This window comes from Pristiophorus japonicus, chromosome 3, assembly GCF_044704955.1.
Source record: "Pristiophorus japonicus isolate sPriJap1 chromosome 3, sPriJap1.hap1, whole genome shotgun sequence".
In the NCBI taxonomy this organism is placed as follows: Eukaryota; Metazoa; Chordata; class Chondrichthyes; family Pristiophoridae; genus Pristiophorus; species Pristiophorus japonicus.
Window position 1 is genome coordinate 300,698,504 of NC_091979.1, and position 24,494 is coordinate 300,722,997.

A 24,494-nucleotide genomic window follows, 5' to 3' on the forward strand; every position below is an offset into this window, starting at 1 on the left:
TATCTGTGCCGTGTGTATGAGTGTATGCAAGCATGCCTGTGGGTATGTATATGTGTATATGTATATGTATGCGTGTATGTGTGGGTGTTTATGTGTTTATGCCTGTGTGGGTGTGTATGTGTGTGTGTTAATGTGTGTATGTGTGTGTGTGGGTGTGTATGCATATGGCTGTAGGTATGTATGGGTTTGGGTTTGTATGTGTGTGTATGTGGGTATGTATGTCTGTGTGTATGTGTGTGTGCATATATGTGTGTAAAAGTGTGTGTGCATGTGTGTGTATGTGTGTATGCATGTGTGCGTGGGTGGGTGAGTGTGTGTATTTATGTGTAGGTGTGTATGCATGTGCGTGTATATATGGTGGGTGTGTATGTGTGGGGAGGTGTGGGTTTGTGTAGGTATGTGTGTGTGTGGGTGTGTATGGGTGTGTGTGTATGTGTGGATGTGTGGGTGTATGTGTGTGCGTTGGTGTGTGTGTGTATGTGTGGGTGTGTGGGACTGTGTGTGTGTGTATGTGTGTGTGGGTCTGTGTGTATGGTTGTGTATGGCTGTGTCGGTATGCGTGTATGTGTGTGTGTGTTTATGGGCGTGTATGGGTGTGTGTATGTGTGTGTCGGTGTGTGTATGTGGGTGTGTATGTGTGTATGCGTGCGTGGGTGTGTGTATGTGTGGGTTTGTGTATGTGTGTGTGTGGGTGTGTATGTGTGTAAGCATGTATGCGTGTCGGGTGTGTATGTGTTATGTATGTGTGTGTGGGTGTGTGAGTGCGTGTGTATGTGTGTGTGGGTGTATATCCATATGTGTATGTGTGTGGGTATATATGTGCGTGTGCATATGTGTGTTTGTATGTGCTTGTGTTTGCGTATGTGTGCGTATGTATATGTATGTGTGCATGGCTGTGTGTAGGTGTGTATGCATGTGTGTGTGTGTGTGTATGTGGCTGTGTGTGAATTTATAATGTGGATGTGTGCATATGTATGCGTATAGTGTGTATGTGGCTGTGTGCATGTGTGTGTATGGATCTGTGGGTGTGTATGTGGGTGTGTATATGTGTGTGTGTGGGTATGTGTGTTTGGGTGTGCTGGTGTGTGTGTGTGTATGTGGGTGTGTGTTATGGGTGTGTGGGTATGCATGTATGTGTGTATGTGTGAGTGTTTATGGGTGTGTATGCATGTGTGGGTGGGTGTTCATGTGTGTATGCGTGTGGGTGTAGGTGTGTAGGCGTGAGGGTATATGTGTAAATGTTTGTGTGGGTGTGGTTGCATGTGTATGTGTGTGTGTGTATGCGTGTGTTTGTAAGTGTGTATGTGTGTGTGTGTATGTGTGTGGGTGTGTGAGTATGTGTATGGGCTAGAACCTCCACTTTTGAGCTGATCGCCCAAAAATGGGCGTTATTTCTGGCGTGGGCGGTAAAAAAGGGTTTTCAGATCGCCGGCTTCTCGCCCATTCTCAAAACACCTAGTTTACATTTTTGAAAATGGGTGTTACCGCAAGCGATATCAAATGGGCGGCAGCGTTAAATTTTTTTGACCTTCTGCCGTAAAATGTGGCCGTCCTTAGCAACGACATGGCAACGCTCGATTCCCGCGATTCAGGAGGTCAAGGGTCATCATGACATGTGCAGAAGGGGAGACAGAGAGAGAGGGAGCTCAGAGGCACTGAAAGCGTGTGTGGCTGTGGTGTGTGCTTGTTTGGCTGATGTGGGAGGCACGAGGGAGATTCACCAGCAGCAAAATGTCTACTAAGCACCAAGAACATAGTTGGCACCGAGTTTTTGTCCAACAAATAAGATATAACATGGAAGGGATGGAGGAGGCCCTGGAGCTGGTAGCCAGGAACACTGTTGGCCGAGGGCTTCGAGTGGTCCCGGAGCGCGGCACTCCACCCCTAGGTTCCGCACCACCACTGCGAATGACAGATGAGAGCAAGGATCAAGATCCTGCTTCTGCATCAGAGAATGTTGCCCCCTCGGCACTCCCCGCTCCCGTACCCGTGCAACCACCGCCTCTGCCTTCACCCCCCTCCCCCCCCAATGAAGAACCGCCTGAGGAGCTCCTCGGCCAGGCGTCGTGGAGCGAGGAGGGGAAGGGGTAGAGGTGGGGAGAAGAAAGAGAGGGGGGAAGGAAAATGAGGTGCACATGCGTAGGCGATGGCTGTGTGTATATGGGTGTGTGGGGTGTGTGGATGTGTGTGTTTGTGTGTGTATGTTGGTGTGCATGTGAGTATGCGTGTGTGGGTGTGTGTGTGTGTGCTTGTGCGTGTGTGTGTGGGTGTGTATTTGTGGGTATGTTTGCATGTGTGTTAATGGGTGTATGTATGCGTCTGGATGTGTGCATGCATGTGTGTGTATATGTGTGTGTTGTGTATGTGTGTGCTGTGTATGTGTGTGTAATGTTTATGTGTGTGTGAGTGTGCATATGTGTATGTATGTGTGTATATGTGTGTGTGTATGTAAGTGTGTGTGTGTGGGTGTGGTTGTGTGTGTGGATGTTTATGTGTGTATATATGTGTGTGTGTGGGTGTGTGTGTGGATGAATATGCATGTGTGTGTGGGTAAGTGCCTGTGGGTGTGCATCTATTTATGTATGTATGTGTGTGTATGTGTGTGTGGGTATGCATGCGTGCGTGTGTGTGTGTGTGCATGTGCATGTGTGTGTGTGTATGTGTGGGTGTGTGTGGGTGTCTGTGTGTGTGTGTGTATGCATGCGTGTGTGGGTGTGTGTGTGTGTATATATGTATGTGAGTGTGTATGCACATGTGTATGTGTGTGTGCATATGTATGTGTGTGCATGTGTGTGTGTTTGCATATGTGTGCGTATATGTATGTGTTTGTGCGTGGCTGTGTGTGTGGGTGTGTATGCATGTGTGTGTGTGTCTGTGTGTGGAAGTGGATGTGTGTGCGTGGATGTGTGCGTATGTGTTTGCATGAGTGTGTATGTGTGTGTGTGCATGTGTGTGCATGGGTCTGTGGGTGTGTATGTGTGTATGGCAAAAATCAAAAAGGGCCACTTTACAGTAAAATTCTAAAGGGACAAAGTGTGTTAAAAAGGCAAGCCTGAAGGCTCTGTGCCTCAATGCGAGGAGTATTTGTAATAAGGTGGATGAATTCACTGCGCAGGCAAGTATTAACGAATATGATACAATTGGGATTACGGAGACATGGCTCCAGGGTGACCAAGGCTGGGAACTCAACATCCAGGGGTAGTCAACATTCAGGAAAGATGGACAGAAAAGAAAAGGAGGTGGGGTAGCGTTGCTGGTTAAAGAGGAAATTAACACAATAGTAAGGAGGGACATTAGCCTGGATGATGTGGAATCTGTATGGGTGGAGCTGCGGAATACCAAAGGGCAGAAAACTCTAGTGGGAGTTGTGTACAGACCACCAAACAGTAGCAGTAAGGTTGGGGACAGCATCAAACACGAAATTAGGGATGCGTGCTGTTATATATGTAAACTTCTATTTACTCTGTACAGCCACCAGAGGGCTCATCCCCTGGAGTCCTAAGGGATCCCATAACCCCTTAGGAGCAAAGGTATTTAAGGAGGCCTCTCAGGTTGGAGGGGCACTCTGGAGACCTGCAATAAAAGATTACGGTCACACTTTACTTTGAGCTCACAGTGTTCAATCTGACTCTTTCTCCACACATAATAACTGCCAATGAGATACAGATAGCGAACGCAAAGATGCAGAGAACAGTGGGCATCCTGGAAAAATTCTCGGAGGAAGATGATTGGGAAATTTTTGTGGAGCGACTCGACTAATACTTTGTGGCCAACGAGCTAGATGGGGAAGAGAACACTGCCAAACAAAGGGCGATCCTCCTCACCGTCTGTGGGGCACCAACGTATGGCCTCATGAAGAATCTGCTCACTCCAGCCAAACCCACGGAGAAATCGTACGACGATTTGTGCACACTGATCCGACCGCATTTGAACCTGAAGGAAAGCGTTCTGATGGCGAGGTTCCGGTTCTACACCTACAAAAGGTCTGAAGGACAGGAAGTGGCGAGTTATGTCGCCGAGCTAAGACGCCTTGCAGGACATTGCGAATTTGAAGGACATTTGGAGCACATGCTCAGAGACTTTTTCGTATTTGGCATTGACCACGAAACCATACTTCGCAAACTTTTGACTGTAGAGACCCCAACCTTGAGTAAGGTCATAGCAATAGCCCAGGTGTTCATTGCCACCAGTGACAATACGAAGCAAATCTCTCAGCACGCAAGTGCTGCTACAAGTACTGTGAACAAAGTGATGTTGTTTTTGAATTGTAACAGACAGGGCAGGTCACACAAATGTGCAGCTACATGTCTGCAGGTGTCTCAGAGTCCACCATCAAGGGTGATGAATGCAAGGCCATTAACGCCTTGTTGGCGCTGCGGGGGTGATCATCGTTTCCATTCATGCCGATTCAAAGGGTACGTTTGCAAGGGCTGTGGAACAATGGGACATCTCCAACATATGTGCAGGCGAGCTGCTAATCCTGTTAAACCTGCAAACCTACATGTTGCAGAGGAGGACAGATTCATGGAGGATCACGACGAACCAGAGCCTCAGACCGAGGAGGCAGAGGTACATGGGGTGCACACATTCACCACGAATTGTCCCCCGATAATGCTGAATGTTGAACTAAATGGACTCTGGTGTCAATGGAACTGGACACGGGCACGAGCCAGTCCATCATTGGCAAAAACACTTTCGAAAAACTGTGGCGCAACAAGGCCTCAAGGCCAGTCTTAACTCCAATTCGTATGAAACTAAGACTTACATGAAAGAACTGATTCCCATTATTGACAGTGCTACCGTAAAGGTCTCTTACGATGGAGCGGTGCACAAGCTACCACTCTGGGTGGTACCGGGCGATGGTCCCACACTGCTCGGCAGGAGCTGGCTGGAAAAGATACGCTGAAACTGGGAAGACATTCGAGCACTATCGCCCGCTGATGACACTTGTGTGCCCAAGTCTTAAACAAGTTCCCTTCGCTGTTCGAACTAGGCATCGGGAAATTCCAAGGAGCAAAAGTGCAGATCCACCTAATTCCGGGGGCGCGACCCATCCATCACAAGGCGAGAGCAGTACCGTACATGATGAGAGAAAGGGTAGAGATCGAGCTGGACCAGCTGCAACGAGAGGACATCATTTCACTGACGAGTTCAACAAGTGGGCCAGCCTGATCGTTCCTGTCCTCAAGAGAGACGGCACCATCAGAATCTGTGGCGATTACAAAGTAACTATCAATCGTTTCTCCCTGCAGGACCAATATCCACTACCAAAGGCCGACGACCTCTTTGCAATGCTAGCAGGAGGAAAGACTTTCATGAAGCTGGATCTGACTTCAGCCTATATGATGCAGGAACTGGAGGAATCATCGAAGGCCCTCACCTTAATCAACACGCACAAAGGTCTTTTTATTTATAACAGATGCCCATTTGGAATTCGATCAGTGGCGGCAATATTCCAGAGAAACATGGAACGTTTACTGAAGTCGGTCCCGCACACCGTGGCCTTCCAGGATGATATCTTGGTCAGAGGTTGGAACACAGCCGAGCATCTGCAGAACCTGGAGGAGGTTCGTAGTCGACTCAACCGCGTGAGGCTCAGGTTAAAACGCTCAAAGTGCGTTTTTCTGGTGCCTGAAATGGTGTTCTTGGGAAGGAGGATTGCGGTGGACGGCATCAGGCCCACCAATGCAAAGACGGAGGCAATCGAGAATGCACCAAGGCCACAGAACGTGACGGAGCTGTAGTCGTTTCTGGGACTCCTGAACTACTTTGGTAACTTCTTACCGGGTCTCAGCACACTGTCAGAACCACTGCATGGCTTACGACGAAAAGGGGACAAAGGGTTTGGGGCAAAAGCCAAGAAAATGCCTTCATAAAAGTGAGAAAATTGTTATGCTCAAACAAATTGCTTGTGTTGTATGATCCATGTAAGCGTTTGGTACTAGCATGTGATGCGTCGTCATATGGCGTCAGGTGTGTATTGCAACAAGCTAATGATTCCAGGAAACTGCAACCGGTTGCTTATGCACCCAGGAGTCTGTCTAAGGCCGAGAGTGCCTCCAGCATGATTGAGAAAGAAGCGTCAGTGTGTGTCTATGGGGTAAAAATAATGCATCAATACCTGTTTGGGCTAAAGTTCGAATTGGAAATTGACCATAAGCCACTCATATCCCTGTTTTCCATGCGTAAAGGAATGAATACCAACGAATCGGCCCGCAGCCAGAGATGGGTACTCACATTGTCGGCATACAACTATGCCATCCGTCACAGGCCAGGCACAGAAAACTGCACCGATGCTCTCAGTAGACTGCCATTGCCCACCACGGGAGTGGAAATGGCGCAGCCCGCAGATTTAGCCATGGTTATGGAAGCATTTGAGAGTGAGCAATCACCCGTCACTGCCCCGCAGATCAAAACCTGGACGACCCAGAACCCCTTTTTATCCCTAGTCAAAAGCTGTGTGCTTCACGGGAGCTGATCCAGCGTCCCAGTGGAAATGCAGGAAGAGATAAAGCCGTTCCAGCGGCGCAAAGATGAAATGTCTGTACAGGCAGACTGTCTTCTGTGGGGCAATCGAGTAGTGGTTCCCAAGAAGGGCAGAGACACCTTCATCAATGACCTCCACAGTACCCACCCAGGCATCATAATGATGAAAGCGATAGCCAGATCCCACGCGTGGTGGCCCGGTATCGATGCGGACTTAGAGTCCTGCGTTCACAGATGTAACACATGCTCGCAGTTAAGCAATGTACCCAGGGAGGTGCCGCTAAGTTTATGGCTTTGGCCCTCCAAATCATGGTCTCGGGTACACGTCGACTATGCAGGCCCATTCTTGGGTAAAATGTTCCTTGTGGTTGTAGATGCATACTCCAAGTGGATTGAATGTGAGATAATGTCAGCTAGTACATCCGCTGCCACTACTGAAAGCCTGCGGGCCATGTTTGTCACACACGGCCTGCACAATGTCCTGGTGAGCGACAACGAACGATGTTTTACCAGTGCTGAGTTCAAAGAATTAATGACTCATAACGGGATCAAACATGTCACATCTTCCCCGTTTAAACCAGCGTCCAATGGTCAGGCAGAGAGAGCAGTGCAAACCATCAAGCAAGGCTTGAAGAGCGTAACTGAAGTCTTGCTGTAGACTCACCTATCCCGAGTCCTGCTTAGCTACCTCACGAGAGCCCACTCGCTCACTGGGATCCCACCTGCTGAACTGCTCATGAAAAGAGCACTGAAGACAAGGCTCTCGTTAGTTCACCCTGATCTACACGAACAGGTAGAGAGCAGGCAGCTTCAACAAAGTACATACCATGATTGTGCAAATGTGTCACGTGAGATTGAAATCATTGAGCCTGTATTTGTATTGAATTATGGACAAGGTCCCAAGTGACTTCCCGGCACTGTCGTGGCCGAAGAGGGGAGCAGGATGTTTCGGGTCAAAATTTCAAATGGACTCATTCACGGGAAACACTTGGACCAAGTGCTGGGACCCCAGCTCTTCACACTATACATTAATGATTTGGATGAAGGAATTGAGGGTAATATCTCCAAGTTTGCAGATGACACTAAACTGGGTGGCGGTGTGATCTGTGAGGAGGATGCTAAGAGGCTGCAGAGTGATTTGGACAGGTTAGGAGAGTGGGCAAATGCATGGAAAATGCAGTATAATGTGGATAAATGTGAGGTTATCCATTTTGGGGGCAAAAACACGAAGGCAGAATATTATCTGAATGGCGGCAGATTAGGAAAAGGGAAGGTGCAACGAGACCTGGGTGTGATGGTTCATCAGTCATTGAAAGTTGGCATGCAGGTACAACCTGCGATGAAGAAGGCAAATGGCATGTTGGCCTTCATAGCTAGGGGATTTGAGTATAGGAGCAGGGAGGTCTTACTGCAGTTGTACAGGGCCTTGGTGAGGCCTCACCTGGAATATTGTGTTCAGTTTTGGTCTCCTAATCTGAGGAAGGATGTTCTTGCTATTGAGGGAGTGCAGCGAAGGTTCACCAGACTGATTCCTGTGATGGCTGGACTGTCATATGAGGAGAGATTGGATCAACTGGGCCTTTATTCACTGGAGTTTAGAAGGATGAGAGGGGATCTCATAGAAACGTAGAAGATTCTGACGGGACTGGACAGGTTAGATGCGGGAAGAATGTTACAGATGTTGGGGAAGTCCAGAATCAGAGGACTCAGTCTTAGGATAATGGGTAGGCCATTTAGGACTGAGATGAGGAGAAACTTCTTCACTCAGAGAGTTGTTAACCTGTGGAATTCCCTGCCGCAGAGAGTCGGTGATGCCAGTTCATTGGATATATTCAAGAGGGAGTTAGATATGGCCCTTACGGCTAAAGGGATCAAGGGGTATGGAGAGAAAGCGGGAAAGGGGTACTGAGGTGAATGATCAGCCATGATCATATTGAATGGTGGTGCAGGCTCGAAGGGCTGAATGGCCTACTCCTGCACCTATTTTCTATGTTTCTATGTTTCTATGTAAGTCAAACTCAGTTTCATGGACTATCCTGAGCAACCGACCTTGGACCCTACCTTTTTTGATGCCCCAACATACACACCAGTAGCAACCGGCACCACGGTTGACCACGAAGCAGAACCCATCATCCACAGCAGCCCAGCAGGACTCAACACACCAGACAGCCCAGCAAGGCCAGCTGTACAGCAGCTTAGCGAGGGCCAGACAAATGATTCAACAACACCAGCTTTCACACCGAGACGATCAACCAGGGCAAGAAGGGCCCCAGATCAACTCACATTGTAAATAGTTACACTATTGACTTTGCGGGGGTGTGTTGTTATATATGCAAACTTGTATTTATGCTGTACAGCCACCAGAGGGCTCATCCCCTGGAATCCCAAGGGATCCCATCATCCCTTGGGAGTACAGGTATTTAAGGAGGCCTCACAGGTTGGAGAGGCACTCTGGAGACCTGCAATAAAAGACTAAGGTCACACATTACTTTGAGCTCACAGTGTTCAGTCTGAGTCTCAATAGATAACATGTGCAATAAAGGTACAGCAGTTATCATGGACGACTTTAATCTACATATAGATTAGGCTAACCAAACTGGTAGCAGTACGGTGGAGGAGGATTTCCTGGAGTGTATTAGGGATGGTTTTCTGGACCAATATGTCGAGGAACCAACTAGAGGGCTGGCCATCCTCGACTAGATGATGTGTAACGAGAAAGGACTAATTAGCAATCTCGTTGTGCGAGGCCCCTTGGGGAAGAGTGACCATAATATGGTAGAATTCTTTATAAAGATGGAGAGTGACACAGTTAATTCAGAGACGAGGGTCCTGAACTTAAGGAAAGCTAACTTCGATGGTATGAGACGTGAATTGGCAAGAATAGATTGGCGAATGATACTTAAAGGGTTGAAATTTAAAGATCACATGGATGAACTTCAACAATTGTACATCTCTGTCTGGAGTAAAAATAAAACAGGGAAGGTGGCTCAACTGTGGCTAACAAGGGAAATTAGGGATAGTGTTAGATCCAAGGAAGAGGCATATAAATTGGCCAGAAAAAGCAGCAAACCTGAAGACTGGGAGAAATTTAGAATTCAGCAGAGGAGGACAAAGGGTTTAATTCGGAGGAGGAAAATAGAGTATGAGAGGAAGCTTGCTGGGAACATGAAAACTGACTGCAAAAGCTTCTATAGATACGTGAAGATATAAAGATTAGTGAAGACAAACGTAGGTCCCTTGCAGTCAGAATCAGGTGAATTTATAATGGGGAACAAAGAAATGGCGGACCAATTGAACAAATACTTTGGTTCTGTCTTCACGAAGGAAGACACAAATAATCTTCCGGACATAAATAGGGGACCGAGGGTCCAGTGAGAAGGAGGAACTGAAGGAAATCCTTATTAGTCAGGAAATTGTGTTAGGGAAATTGATGGGATTGAAGGCCGACAAATCCCCAGGGCCTGATAGGAAGCGGCCCTCGAAATAGTGGATGCATTGGTGATCATTTTCCAACAGTCTATTGACTCTGGATCAGTTCCTATGGATTGGAGGGTAGCTAATGTAACACCACTTTTTAAAAAAGGAGGGAAAGAGAAAACAGGGAATTATAGACCGGTTAACCTGACATCAGTAGTGGTGAAAATGTTGGAATCAATTATTAAAGATGAAATAGCAGCGCATTTGGAAAGCAATGACAGGATCGGTCCAAGTCAGCATGGATTTATGAAAGGGAAATCATGCTTGACAAATCTTCTGGAATTTTTTGAGGATGTAACGAGTAGAGTGGACAAGAGGGAACCAGTGGATGTGATGTATTTGGACTTTCAAAAGGCTTTTGACAAGGTCCCACACAAGAGATTGGTATGCAAAATTAAAGCACATGATATTGGGGATAATGTATTGACGTGGATAGAGGACTGGTTGGCAGATAGGAAGCTGAGAGTCGGGATAAACGAGTCCTTTTCAGAACGGCAGGCAGTGACTAGTGGTGTGCCGCAGGGCTCAGTGCTGAGACCCCAGCCTTTTAGAATATTCATCAATGATTTAGATGAAGGAATTGAGAGTAATATCTCCAAGTTTGCAGATGACACTAAGCTGGGTGGCGGTGTGAGCTGTGAGGAGGATGCTAAGAGGCTACAGGGTGACTTGGACAGGTTAGGTAAGTGGGCAAACGCGTGGCAGATGCAGTATAATGTGGATAAATGTGAGGTTATCCACTTTAGTGGCAAAAACATGAAGGCAGAATATTATCTGAATGGTGGCAGATTAGGAAAAGGGGAGGTGAAACGAGACCTGGGTGTCATGGTACATCAGTCATTGAAGGTTGGCATGTAGGTACAGCAGGTGGTGAAGAAGTGAAATGGCAATTTGGCCTTCATAGCTAGGGGTTTTGAGTATAGGAGCAGAAAGTTGTACAGGTCTCACCTGGAACATTGTGTTCAATTTTGGTCTCCTAATCTGAGGAAGGACATTCTTGCTGTTGAGGGAGTGCAGCAAAGGTTCACCAGACTGATTCCCGGGATGGCGGGACTGACATATGAGGAGAGATTGGATCGACTAGGCTTATATTCACTGGAGTTTAGAAGAATGAGAGGGGATCTCATAGAAACATATAAAATTCTGACGGGATTGGACAGGTCAGAAGCAGGAAGAATGTTCCCGATGTTGGGGAAGTCCAGAACCAGGGGTCACAGTCTCAGGATAAGGGGTAAGCCATTTAGGACCAAGATGAGGAGAAACTTCTTCACTCAGGGAGTTGTTAACCTGTGGAATTCCCTGCCGCAGAGAGTTGTTGATGCCAGTTCATTGGATATATTCAAGAGGGAGTTAGATACGGCCCTTATGGCTAAAGGGATCAAGGGGTATGGAGAGAAAGCAGGAAAGGGGTACTGAGGTGAATGATCAGCCATGATCTTATTGAATGGTGGTGCAGGCTCAAAGGGCCGAATGGCCTACTCCTGCACCTATTTTCTATGTTGCTATGTTTCTATGTGTGTGTTGGTGTGTGTGTGTGTATGTGTGTGTATGTGTGTGTGTATATGGGTATGCATGTGTGTGTTTGTGTAAATGGGTGTGTATGCATGTGTGTGTGAGTGTTCATGTGCGTGCGGGTGTGTATGTGTGAGGGTATGTGTGTAAACGTCTGTGGGTGTGTCTGCATGTGTTTATGTATGTATGTCTGTGTGTATGCGTGTGTTTATAAGTGTGTATGTGTGTGTATGTGTGTGTGCATGTGTGTGTGGGTGTGTGAGTGTGTATTTATGTGTGTGTTTGTGGGTGTGTGTGTGTGTGGATGAGTATGCATGTGTGTGTGGGTGTGTATGTGTCTGTGTGTGTGTGTATTTGTTTATGTCTGCATGTGTGTGTGTGGATGTGTGCGTGTGTGTAAGCGTGGATGTGTGGGTGTGTGTGGGTGTGCATGTGTGTGTGGGTGTGTTTGTGTGTGTGCATGGCTGTGCGTGTGGATGTGTATGCCTGTGTATGTGTATATGTCTTTGTGTGGGTGTGTATGCGTGGATGTTTGCTTCTGTGTGTGTATATGTCTGCCGGTGTGTATGTATGGATCTGTGGGTGTATGTGTGTGGGTTGGTGCGTGTGTGTATTTGTGGGTGTATGTATGTATGTGTGTGTGTATGGGTGCATGAGTGTGTGTGTATGGGTATGTATGTGTGTGTGGGTGCGTATGTGTGTATGTATGCATGTGCATGGGTAAGTATGTGTGTGTGTATTTGTGTGTGTGTCGGTGTTCATGTGTGTATGCGTGTGTGTGTGGGTGTGTCTCTGTCTGTATATATGTGTATGTGTGTGTGTGGGGGTGTATGTGAGAGTATGTGTGTGTGTGTGCGCATATATGCATGGATGTGTGGGTGTGTGTGCATGTGTGTTTGTGTGTGTGTGTGGGCATGTGTGTGGGTGTGTATGTGTGTGTATGGGTGTATATGCGGCTGTGCGCATGTTTGTGTATGTGTGCATGCATGTGTATGGGAGGTTGTATGGGTTGTGTGTGTGTGTGTGTGTATGTGTGTGGGGGGTGTGTGTATGTGGGTGTGGGTGTGGGTGTATGTGGGTGTGTGTGGCTGTGTGTTTGCATGTGTGTATGTGCCTGTGGGTGTATGGTTGTGAGTATGTGGGACAGGTGTGTGTATGAGTGTATTGGTCTGTGTGTGGGTATGAGTGTATTGGTCTGTGTGTGGGTGTGTATGTGTGTATGCATATTTGTGTGGGTGTGTATGTTTGTATGTATGCGTGGATGTGTGTGCGTGTGTGTGTATGGGTGTGTATGTGGCTGAGCGGATGTGTGTGTATGTGTGAGTGGGTGTGTATGGGTTGGTGTGTGTGGGTATGTGTGTGTGTAGGCGTGCGTGTATGTGTGGGTGTGAATGTGTGTGTCCATCACTATCTGACCATGGACCTACCTCTGCTCTATCAGAACCCCGGCTGCTCTACTCCCTCTCAGTGCAAATTCTAGCAGCAGGTTTTGGAGAATTTAAAGTATTGCTCAGGCCCTGCAATAGTTCATTTCCCAAGCAGGAGAGCACTCCTTCAACCGACTTCACTAAAACAGATGCTCTGGTCATTTATCCCGTTGCTGTTGTGGGACTTTGCTTTGCTGTAAACACATTTCCTACATTACATAAGATCATAAGACATTATCATCATAGGCAATCCCTCGAAACGAGGATGACTTGCTTCCATGCTAAAAAGGGATGAGTTCACAGGTGCTTCAATGAAGGACCTAATATTCCAGATCCCAAACTACATCCTGAAGGGTGGAAGATGCCTGTGCATGAATGTTTTTAACGTGTGGTGGCCGTTGCACGCCAGCCACCACATGGGCTTGACAGAGCTAGGTCTTGGTCCAGTGGCAAGGGTTAACCAAGACAACTGGAGACCTGCTCTGCTGCACGGGCCTAGTGCGCACACATATCGCAGTGTGGGATGGGCTGTGCTACCCCTGGGCCCCTGGGCCAGAACTCACGCCTCTCCTGGGCCCCGACCATGTCCCTCCACAGTCTCTCGCCACTCCTTCGCCCCGACCTCGCCGCTCCTGCTGTACCTGCCCACGCTCCAACCACCGGCCTGGACCTTGATGACGTCACTCTTTGCTGCCATCACCCTCCTGCACCAGCTCACGCTGCTCCCTGAATGGGCTCCACGCTGCTCCCGAGGCCGCTCACCACGCCTTTTATGGCCCCGACCTGCTGCTGGTGTTCTAACGCAGGTCGGAGCCTCCACGTTGCTGCAACAAATAGGAGCAGGAGTATACCATAGCGGGTCTCGAGCCTGCTCCGCCATTCAATAAGATCATGGCTGATCATCGACCTCAACTCCACTTTCCCGCCCAATCTCCACCTCCCTTGATTCCCCCCCCGGCTCCAAAAATCTATCTATCTCAGCCTTGAACATATTCAGTGATTCAACATTCACAACCCTCTGAGGCTGAGAATTCCAAAGATTCACAACCCTCTGAGTGAAGAAATTCCTCCTCATCTCTGTTTTAAATGGCCGACCCCTTATCCTGAGACTGTGCCTCCTGGTTATAGACACTCCAGCCAGGGGGAAACAACCTCTCAGGACTACACTTCAAAAAGTTCGTCATTGGTTGTAAAGCGCTTTGGGACTTCCTGAGGTTGTGCAAGTCTTTCTATTGTACTACTGAAGTCATAATGAAATTCCAGTCAACCTGCATGAAATACACTAGTTGGAATCAAACGCACACAGCAACACACAAAGCTCCACCACAGCAGTTAGAATAAGAATGGATCCACAGGCCAGACTGGGGAAGTAACTTTTAAATCAAACAAAATGCTAAACCTAACCTTTTGTGAAAAAGCTTAACAGCATGAGGCATTAAACTAAAGTTCCTGATAGAACGTGACATAATGTAAAACAAGACAGGGTGAGAGAAGCAACAGATATAACAGAACCAGCCGACAGATCTAACACAAAGAGAAGCTGGAAAGACACAGCAGGGTGATCAGCATCTGTGGTACAAAGCGTGCAATCAGTGGTTTGGCCTCATGCCCTGTTTCAGAACTGAATGGTGAGAGATGAAAAAGCATTGTTAATTGAATGAGAAAAAATGAGGAGAGAAGGGAGGGAAAGCCAAGGGAAAGAGAAATCACTGGAGTGGTGCAGATGGGAGCGATTCAAATTCCTGGGACATTTGAATCGGTTCTGGGGAGGTGGGACCAGTGCAAACCGGACGGTCTGCACCTGGGCAGGACCAGAACCAATGGCCTTGGGGGGAGTGTTTGCTAGTGCTGTTGGGGAGGAGTTAAACTAATATGGCAGAGGGACGGGAACTTTTGCAGGGAGACAGAGGGAAATAAAAGGGAGACAGAGGCAAAAGATAGAAAGGAGAATAGTAAAAGTGGAGGGCAGGGAATCCCAAGGCAAAAAACAAAAAGGGCCACATTACAGCAAAATCCCAGTAAAAGTGCAAGACCTCACATCTGATAATAGTCACTCATGACTATTACAAATCAAATTATATAAATACATAAGTACATGTAAATCAATGTAATACTTACTCTTACGGATCCCACAAGGTTGTTCCATCGTTTGTGGCATTGGTTGCCTTCACGCACCTCATTGGTCGCTGACGAGACCACCTCTGCTATCTCGGCCCATATCCTATGGTATGCCTTTGGGGTGGGCTTCCCACATCCTCCCTGTGTCAAATCATCCCAGCGTAACTCGACCTCCTGCAGGAGGGAGGCATTTGCCTCGTCCAAGATCCTCCTGACTCTTTTGCACCCTCCAATGTGCTCCTCTCCCAGCTCACTGTTCTCTCCAGCGTCAATCTCCACACCCTGCTGTGATGCCTCCTCCTCTCCCTCCATTATAGGCACCAAATTCGGGTAAATATGTGGCTGGTAACAGCTAATTTTTGTTTGCCTACTTGCTGTGAAGTTCTAAAGTCTCCTTCCTTCCTCCCAAAGCAGCCACACCACATCCAGACACGCCTTCAGTCCCTCTGAGCTCCCTCTCTATCGGTGACCTCTTCTGCACATGTCATGGTGACCCTTGACCTCTGAATCGCAGGAACTGAGCGTTGCCATGCCATTGCTCAGAAAGGCGACACTTTACGGCAGAACGTCAGCGAGATTTAACGCTACCGCCCATTTCATATCGCTCGCGGTCACGCCCATTTTAAAAAATGGAGACAGGGTGCTTTGAGAATGGGCGAGAAGCCGGCGATTTGAAAACCCATTTTTACTGCCCATGCCGGAAATAATGCCCATTTTTTGGCAATATGCTCAAAAGTGGAAGTTCTAGCCCAAAGTGGTTAATGGCTCTGAAACAAGCAGGAAGATGCGAAGCATTTTTTTCCATCAAACTCAATCTTTAAGCTCTTTATGCAGCACATGTTTCAGCTGTTCCTGCATGTGAACTGAGGGAAAAAGACTCTGCCAATGATCTGTTTAGACAGTGAGGGAATTGTTGGATACTAAGGGAATCAAGGGATGTGGGGACTCAGGCCTGAAGATGGAGTTGAGGTCGAAGATCAGCTATGATCTCATTGAATGGCGGTGCAGGTCCAAATGCCCTCCGCCTGCAGCTATTTCTTATCTTCTTCTGTTCTTAAAACTTTGGCATTAAATGAAATGGGATTTCCCATGTTGTTGTTCATGCCAATATTTTTTTGCTAAAATTAAGAAAAGGAAGAAATTCACCCCTTTAGTGTCTTTCTTGGGAGGCAAGGGTCGGGGAATATAAACTCCTTCCTGTTACTCTCTGAAGAGTTTGAAGTTCCTTGTGCTTCAGGCAATGTTGGAGCATTGTTTCACCTTTCATTATGGGTTACCCCGGGTGGCTATCATATGGATGAGTCATCCTGAATTGCGATAAAGAGGTGAGTCAAATAACGGAAAGCTGGATGCACAACTCTTCAGTAGTGTTATATTGATATAGAATTATATAGAATTTACAGGACAGAAACCGTCCATTCTCCCAACTGGTCCATGACGCTGTTTATGCTCCACATGAGCCTCCTCCCACCCCGGCCTGTTCCGTGTTGCATACTTTTTGCACAGCTGTGGTTCAGTGGTAGCACTCTCACCCCTGAGTCAGAAGGTCGTGGGTTCAAATCCTGCTCCCAAGACATCAGCACAAAAATCTAGGCTGACAATGCATTGTTGGCGATGCCATCTTTTGGCTGAGATGTTAAACCGAGGCCCCATCCGCTCGCTCAGTGGAAGTAAAAGATCCCATAGTAATATTACGGAGAGAAGGGGGAGTTATTCCTGGTGTCTTGACCAAGATAATAAAAACAGATTATTTGGTCATTATCACGTTGCTGTTTGTCGGAGCTTGCTGTGTGCAAATTTGCTGCCGCATTTTCTACATTACAACAGTGACTATACTCCAAAAGTACTTAATTGGCTGTAAAGTGTATGGGGTGTCTTAAGGTTGTGAAAAGTGCGACATAAATGCAACTTTTTTTATATACAATAAATATAATGTGATAGGCCATCACTGAACAGGTCTAAAACAACACAATTGGAGTCTTTTTGGTGGGTGAATACTGTAAAATATTGGTATGCTCATCAAAAACCAATATTGTTTTGCACATAGCTATTTAGTATTGATACCAGTGATTACCCAGTTGCCAAATATGATGGACAAATAACTTACACATAAGCATTCTGCATTGAATTCTGTCATGTTGTTCTGTTGATTAGTTCTGCCACACAGTCATATCAACTGGTTTTGCCAAGATTGATACAATGTGCTTCTTACATCACTCTCACTCAGTTTTATCAACTCCTTTTTCTGTCACATATCTGGTGGTGCCACATACTTCTATCAACCAGTTATGGCAGCTGAAACCTCTCTGTCTCACTCCATCACAGTTCCACTATTTTTGTCAGTGACATAATCCTCTTACATTAACGGCATGTCTAGTTTGGTTTTATCGTTTTGCTCTGTCACGTTGTTTCATTGACTGGATCTGAAGATTCATTTTCAAGGTTTTAACAGTTCCGTACGGTGCTTTTGATAATCTTGCTATCTGGCATACATTTGAATGTCCTTGCTCTTTTGGTTAGCTGTGCATGCTGTTTAGTTTGCTGAATTGTTCTTACAGCTCAAATTTCTTACCCAAATGTTATGAATAAAAATTTTTAAAATCAGTGACTGCTGGAAATGTGAACTACAAATGGAAATACTGGAAAGACACAACAGACAAGTCAGCAACTGTAGAGAATAAAAATGGAATAACATCTCTGGTACCAGTCCTCTGGATCCCCCTAAATAGTGATCAACACAATAAAATAAACACTGAGAGAACAATAACACCAATTTGTATTTATATAGTGCCTTTAACGTAGTGAAATATCCCAAGGTGCATGACATATGAGGAGAGAATGGATCAACTGGGCCTTTATACACTGGAGTTTAGAAGGATGAGAGGGGATCTCATAGAAACGTATAAGATTCTTACGGGACTGGACAGGTTAGATGCGGGAAGAATGTTCCCGATGTTGGGGAAGTCCAGAACCAGGGGACACAGTCTTAGGATAAGGGGTAGGCCATTTAGGACTGAGATGTGGAGAAACTTCTTCACTCAGAGAGTTGTTAGCCTGTGTTATTCTCTACCGCAGAGAGTTGTTGATGCCAGTTCATTGGATATATTCAAGAGGGAGTTAGATATGGCGCTTACGACTAAAGGGATCAAGGGGTATGGAGAGAAAGCAGGAAAGGAGTACTGAGGGAATGATCAACCATGATCTTATTGAATGGTGGTGCAGGCTCGAAGGGCCAAATGGCCTACTCCTGCACCTATTTTCTATGTTTCTATGTTTCTATGTTTCTACAGGAGGATTATGAGATTAACAAAATTAACACCAAGCCGCTGAAGGAGAAATTTGTGCAGGTGACCAAAAGCTTGGTCAAAGAGGTAGGTTTTAAGGAGCATCTTGAAGGAGGACAGAGAGGTAGCGAGGCGGAGAGGTTTCGGCAGGGAATTCCAGAGCTTGGGGCCTAGGCAACAGAAGGCAAAGCCATGAATGGTTGAGCGATTATAATCAGGGATACTCAGGAGGGCAGAATTAGACGAATGTAGACATCTCGGGGGGTTTGTGGAGCTGAAGATGATTACAGAGATAGGGAGGGGTGAGGCCATGGAGGGATTTGAAAATAAGGATGGGAATTTTGAAATCGAGGCATTGCTTAACCAGAAGCCAATGTAGGTCAGTGAGGGGTGATGGGTGAGTGGGACTTGGTGCGAGTTAGGACACGGGCAGCCGAGTTTTGGATCACTTCTAGATTCCGTAGGGTAGAATGTGGGAGGCCAGACAGAAGTGTGTTGGAATAGTCAAAGTCTAGAGGTAACAAAAGCATGGATGAGGGCTTCAGCAGCAGATGAGCTGAGGCAAGGTTGGAGACGAGCAATGTTACAGAGGTTGAAATAGGCGGATATATGGTTGGAAGCTCATTTCAGGGTCAACTATGACACCAAGGTTGCGAACATTGTGGTTCAGCCTCAGACAGAAGTTGGGGAGAGGGATGGAGTTGGTGGTTAAGGCAGGGACCGAAAACAATGGCTTCGGTCTTCCCAATATTCAATTGGAGAAAATTTCTGCTCCTCCAGAACTGGATGTTGGTCAAGCAGTCTGACAACTTAGAGACCATGGAGGGGTCGAGAGAAGTGGTAGTAAGGTAGAGCTGGGTGTCATCAGTGTACATGTGGAAATTGACGGTGTATTTCCGGATGATGTCACCAAGGGGCAACATGTCGATGAGAAATAGGAGGGGACCAAGGATAGATCCTTGGGAGTCACCAGAGGTAATGATGCGGGAGTGGGAAGAGAAGCCATTGCAGGTGATTCTATGGCTACGATTAAATAGATAAGAATGGAACCAGGCGAGTGCAGTCCCACCCAGCTAGACGACGGTGGGAGAGGCATTGGAGAAGGATAGAGCGATCAACTGTGTCAAAGGCAGCAGACAAGTCAAGAAGGACGAGGAGGGATAGTTTGCCTTTGTCACAGTTACAAAGTATGTCATTTGTGACTTTGAGGAGAGCCGTTTCGGTTCTGTGGCAGGCGCGGAAACCGGATTGGAGGGATTCAAACATGGAATTGCAGGAAGGATGGGCACAGATTTGGGGCGACAACATTTTCAAGGACTTTGTAGAGGAAAGGGAGGTTGGGATGGGGCGGTAGCTTGCAAGGACTGTAAGTGATTTTGCCCCTGGTGGTTTCGAATCACCCCCCTTACAATAGTTCTAGACACCAGAATTATAGTTGTGAACAGCAATATACAGTCATCGACAGATCTTTTAGGTCTCCACCATCACAATGCTTTTATTTAAGTTAAAGCACGCACCTGCACCTAGTAAAACACACCCTGGTAGTGTAATACAAACAAACACAGTATAACACACAGTCTGGCCTGTCTAAACAGACCCCTACCGTGAAGTACTCACATCTAAAATCGTCGGCTTGGATTCAAAAATACCACTGGATCTGTCCAACAGAATGTGCGTAGACTTATGATCCTTGAAAAAAACCTCCCTACTAAATCCCTAAGGCTTGGTTGGGACACACGACACCCTTTCAAACTATGCGGTGGCCTTAAAGATGTGTGGGCTGGGATAAATGCTCACCAATTACCCCTCTGGCTTACTCACTGCTTCTCCCAATGAGGCGTATCTTCTGCGTCCGTACCAAACTGTGGTATTCAAGTCCAGTCTCAAGGTCAGCCTCCCAATCGAAGTAGCGAGGCTCTCTTTGCTCGTAGATGGTGTTTCTTCTCTCCGGCCCAGGTGGAGTGTTCAATCCTTGTGAATTGAATGAAGCAAGCCGGTGTAGAAGAGGGGAGAGTGAGAAAGATGGCTGCAACTGCCATCTCTTATACTTGCTAAAAGCTTCTTCTCGCATCAAAGTCCAACTGTTCTACCGCTGAGGCTGTGCAACTCAAAAGCAAAATCAAGTCCTTGGCCTGTTCCTTTGTCAACTGGGCTATACCTCGATGTGTGGTTCCAATGAATCTGTGGTCAAATAACTTTTCTTTGTCTTTTGATGGCCTGAACACGGGCCACTTTACTTAATGTCTCACTGATTGCAAGACAAAGGGCCTGTCTATCAGCCATTCCTGCCATTGACTCCTTGTCCCCCTGATGTGTATTCCTGTGGGACAGGTATGGACCTGTCCCAAGTCAGTGCTGCCTGCTCTCTGCAGTACCAGAAAATGTGTCCAAGCAATATCCAAAAACTTTGGGGTAGAAATTCTGACGACCCGGGTCCGTACGAAGTTTCTATGGACCCGGGAAGGCATCGGAAAAGCCGGTTTTCAGCGCACAATGCGCATGCGCTGAAAATCGGCCGATCTGAACTGTCAAGCTGAAGCTCGACAGATCGTAGCCAGATCGGGAGCGAGGACATTCGCATGGGCAAGATTGTGGGATTTAAACATACCTTGCCCAGCAAATGTCCTCAAAACCTTTGCGCCTGAAAAAGCAGGCGTATAGCCTACTGTTACAGGCGCAAGTGTTTAAAAACATAGAAAAGCATGATTAAAATTAAAATAAAAAAACATATTTTGTTAAAACCCTGCCCACTCAGATAATGTTATTTTAAACCCTAACCCTAACTTTTTTTAAAAATCGGCAATTTTTTTTCTTTAAAAAAACATGTATAACAATTTTAATTTCTAGTAGTTTATTGTGTGAGGGTTTTTAAAAAATGTTTTATGTATTTTTTGTGCGTTTTGGGGTTTTTCTCATTCATAGTAATAGGAGTTTCGTAACGCCTATTACAATGAATGAGAAAATACTTACCCGTGATTGGGTGTCCAGGCCCACGTGACTCCTGCGGACGGCCCGACGTGCACACGCTGCACATCGCAGGGAGAGGAGGCCTGTGGATCGGGAGTTCCAGCGGGCACAGCAGCTTCAGGTAAGTGCGCATTTTATTTCTATTCTATTTTTGATTTGCCCGCGTGGGAAGTCCTCCTCGGTTTTCCTGCCCCTTTAAGTTTTTGCTGTCGATGTTTTCGCTGAATCTTACAGGACAGTGAGGTCGAGGGTTGTTTTTTTGAGGAGAGGGGTGATGATGGCAGGTTTGAGGGTGAGGGGGGACAGTACCTGAGGAGAGAGAACCGTTAACAATGTCGGCTAACATGGGAGCCAGAAAAGGAATTGGGTGGTCAACAGTTTGGTGGGAATAGGGTCAAGGGAGCAGGACAGAATAAAGCTCAGCTGATAAAACAACAAGGGTTGCAGCAGAAAGGAAGTTAGTGGGTTGCCTGGATGTGCAGCTGTGGTCAGTGGGTAGTGCTCTCGCCTCTGAATCAGAAGTAGGGGGCTCAAGTCCCACCAGAGACTTGAGCACATAATCTAGGATGGTACCACAGTTTTTCAGGTGGATGTAGAAGATCCCACAGTACTATTTCAAAGAACAGGGAAGTTCACCATCCTGTCCTGCTCAATATTTACTCCTCAACTAACATCACTAAAACAGCTGATCTGGTAATTTATCACATTGCTGTTTATGGGATCTTGCTGTGCATAACTTCCTTGCCCTGTTTCCTACATTACAACAGTGACTACACTTCAAAAGTACTCAATTGGCTGTAAACGATTTGGGACCTGCTGAGGTTGTGAAAAGCACTATAGAAATGCAAGTCCTTCTTTCTTTACCATCTGCTCATGAGAAAAGTGAGATCGAATTAGGTGATAGAAAAGTTATTTTTACAGTGAGGCAATCAATAGACTTTAAGATGATGATGACATTGCTGAGGCATTATGACAGAGTTGGAGAAGCCCTTCTCTCCCAAAAAAGAAAAACTCTTGCAGATTCAGGACGTTTCAACTGAAGACAGTGAAGACTGGAAAAACACAGAGGGTCGATCTGCAGGCAATAAGAGATTAGACACCTAGGCCCAGACCCTCTCCTGGCCCTCCTCTGGAACACTGCTCTGATAAAGTGTTGACTCGAGGTAGATTGCTGGTTGGCTCCGTTCACTTAACCATTTTGCGATTGGATGATGGTTCAGTCAAGCTTCACATCAACTCGCACTACTTGACTTCATTCTTTGGAGTCCAGGTGAATTTAATGGACAGTAGGTGTGGTTGAGTATTAAGTTTTTGAATATTATTTGTTGCCTTTCATTGCTGAGTTCCAGTCCATGAACTCAAGCACTCGAGGGAAATTGAGCCCTCCAAAACTGACATAAAACCAGTTCTCCAGATGTTTCATCAGTAGAAGCCTTGATGGTCCCGCTGGAGCAATGACTAAAGTAAACATCTGGCGACAGATTGAGTACGAACCCGTGAAGTTTATCCAGCTGCTGTATTTAAAAATAACAAATGCCTTAATGATGAAAATGTAGTGTACAAGACAAATTAGTACTTCTTTATGTCCTTTCTCTTCCTCATGTGAAGCCATCCAATTATACAATCAACCAAATTCGGAATCCACAAAGACCCACACAGGCACAGGACTGCATTGGCTGTACAGATTGGTTAAGTGGTTTTAATGAGAAAAGTGTCAAATTCCATCTTTAGTAATAAGAAAGTGAGGTAACGCAGAGCTAACAGACAGTTTGTGGTGTGGCGAGGTCACAGTGGCTCACAAGGAATCAACTTTGGTCTTTAGTACTCCCAGCACGGGGTTTTCACACATCAGGAGTCGAACCGGTGTCCGACCACACTCTCCTCCCCATCCTGGAAATCATGGGTGGAGAGGAACATGACTATATTCCTCAGATACGCTGTGTGTGTGTGTAAAACTCTGTCCTGGGGAAACTAAAGTGGAACATGTATCCCGTGCAATACAATGAACAAAACAGATCAGCTGCCAAGGATCCGGCTAAGCAACTCCGAGAAATGAGAAGGCCCCTGAAGATCTGCCGCTTCTGAGCTATGGGCTTCTCAGCACCATCACCAGTGAGATATTGTATAGATCGGTGCATTTGTCAGTCGAGACTCTCGAGGTTTCCTCTCAAACCAACTTGTTTTTAGTCTACTAGTGATTGCAGCCTTGAAACTTCTGCCAGAGGAAAATTATCTGTTATTGTCATATGTGTGCACTGATTTCTGGAGTGCAATTCATTTATCAGAGAGTTAAACATGTGCTAATGAAAACAGTGCCGCCATATCCCTTGTAGAGAAAGGGATTTATAATAAAATCAGTCCTTGCTTCCACACGCGAAGAAGCCAAGTCTGGAAAAGGCTCCATTGAGAAAGCAATTCTCCGACAAAATCCAAATATACATCGCCCACAACCAAAACACAGAGCCACTGTGTCAATATTTACAAGCAGCCTCCGGGAGTGTGTCAATATTTACAGAGGGTCCCCAGGAATGTGTCAATATTTACAGGGGGTCTCCGGGAGTGTGTGTATATTTACAGGGGGTCACCGGGAGTGTGTCAATATTTACAGGGGGTCTCTGGGTGTGTGACAATATTTACAGGGGGTCTCTGGGAGTGTGTCAATATTTACAGGGGGCCTCTGGGAGTGTGTTAATATTTACAGGGGGCCTCTGGGAGTGTGTTAATATTTATAAGGGGTCTCCGGAAGTGTTTTGTATTCACAGGGGATCTCCGGGAGTGTGTCAATATTCGCAGGGGATCTCCGGGAGTGTAACAATATTTACTGGGGGTCTCCAGAAATGTGAAAATATAGAAACATAGAGCATAGAAGGAGGCCATTCCGGCCGACCGACAAAGAGCCGTACGACCCTCGGTTACATATAAACCAATGAACAATGAACAATGACGGAAATGTAAAGAGCACCCAGCCCAACCAGTCCGCCTCACACAACTGCAACGCTCCTTATACTGAAACATTCTACACTCCACCCCAACCGGAGCCATGTGATCTCCTGGGAGAGGCAAAAACCAGATAAAAACCCAGGCCAATTTGGGGGAAAAAAAATTTGGGAAAATTCCTCTCCAATCCATCCAGGTGATCGAAACTAGTCCAGGAGATCACTTTGGCCGTATTCTATTCCCTGCAGTACTTACCATTATATCTGCATCTTCCAACAAAACGTCA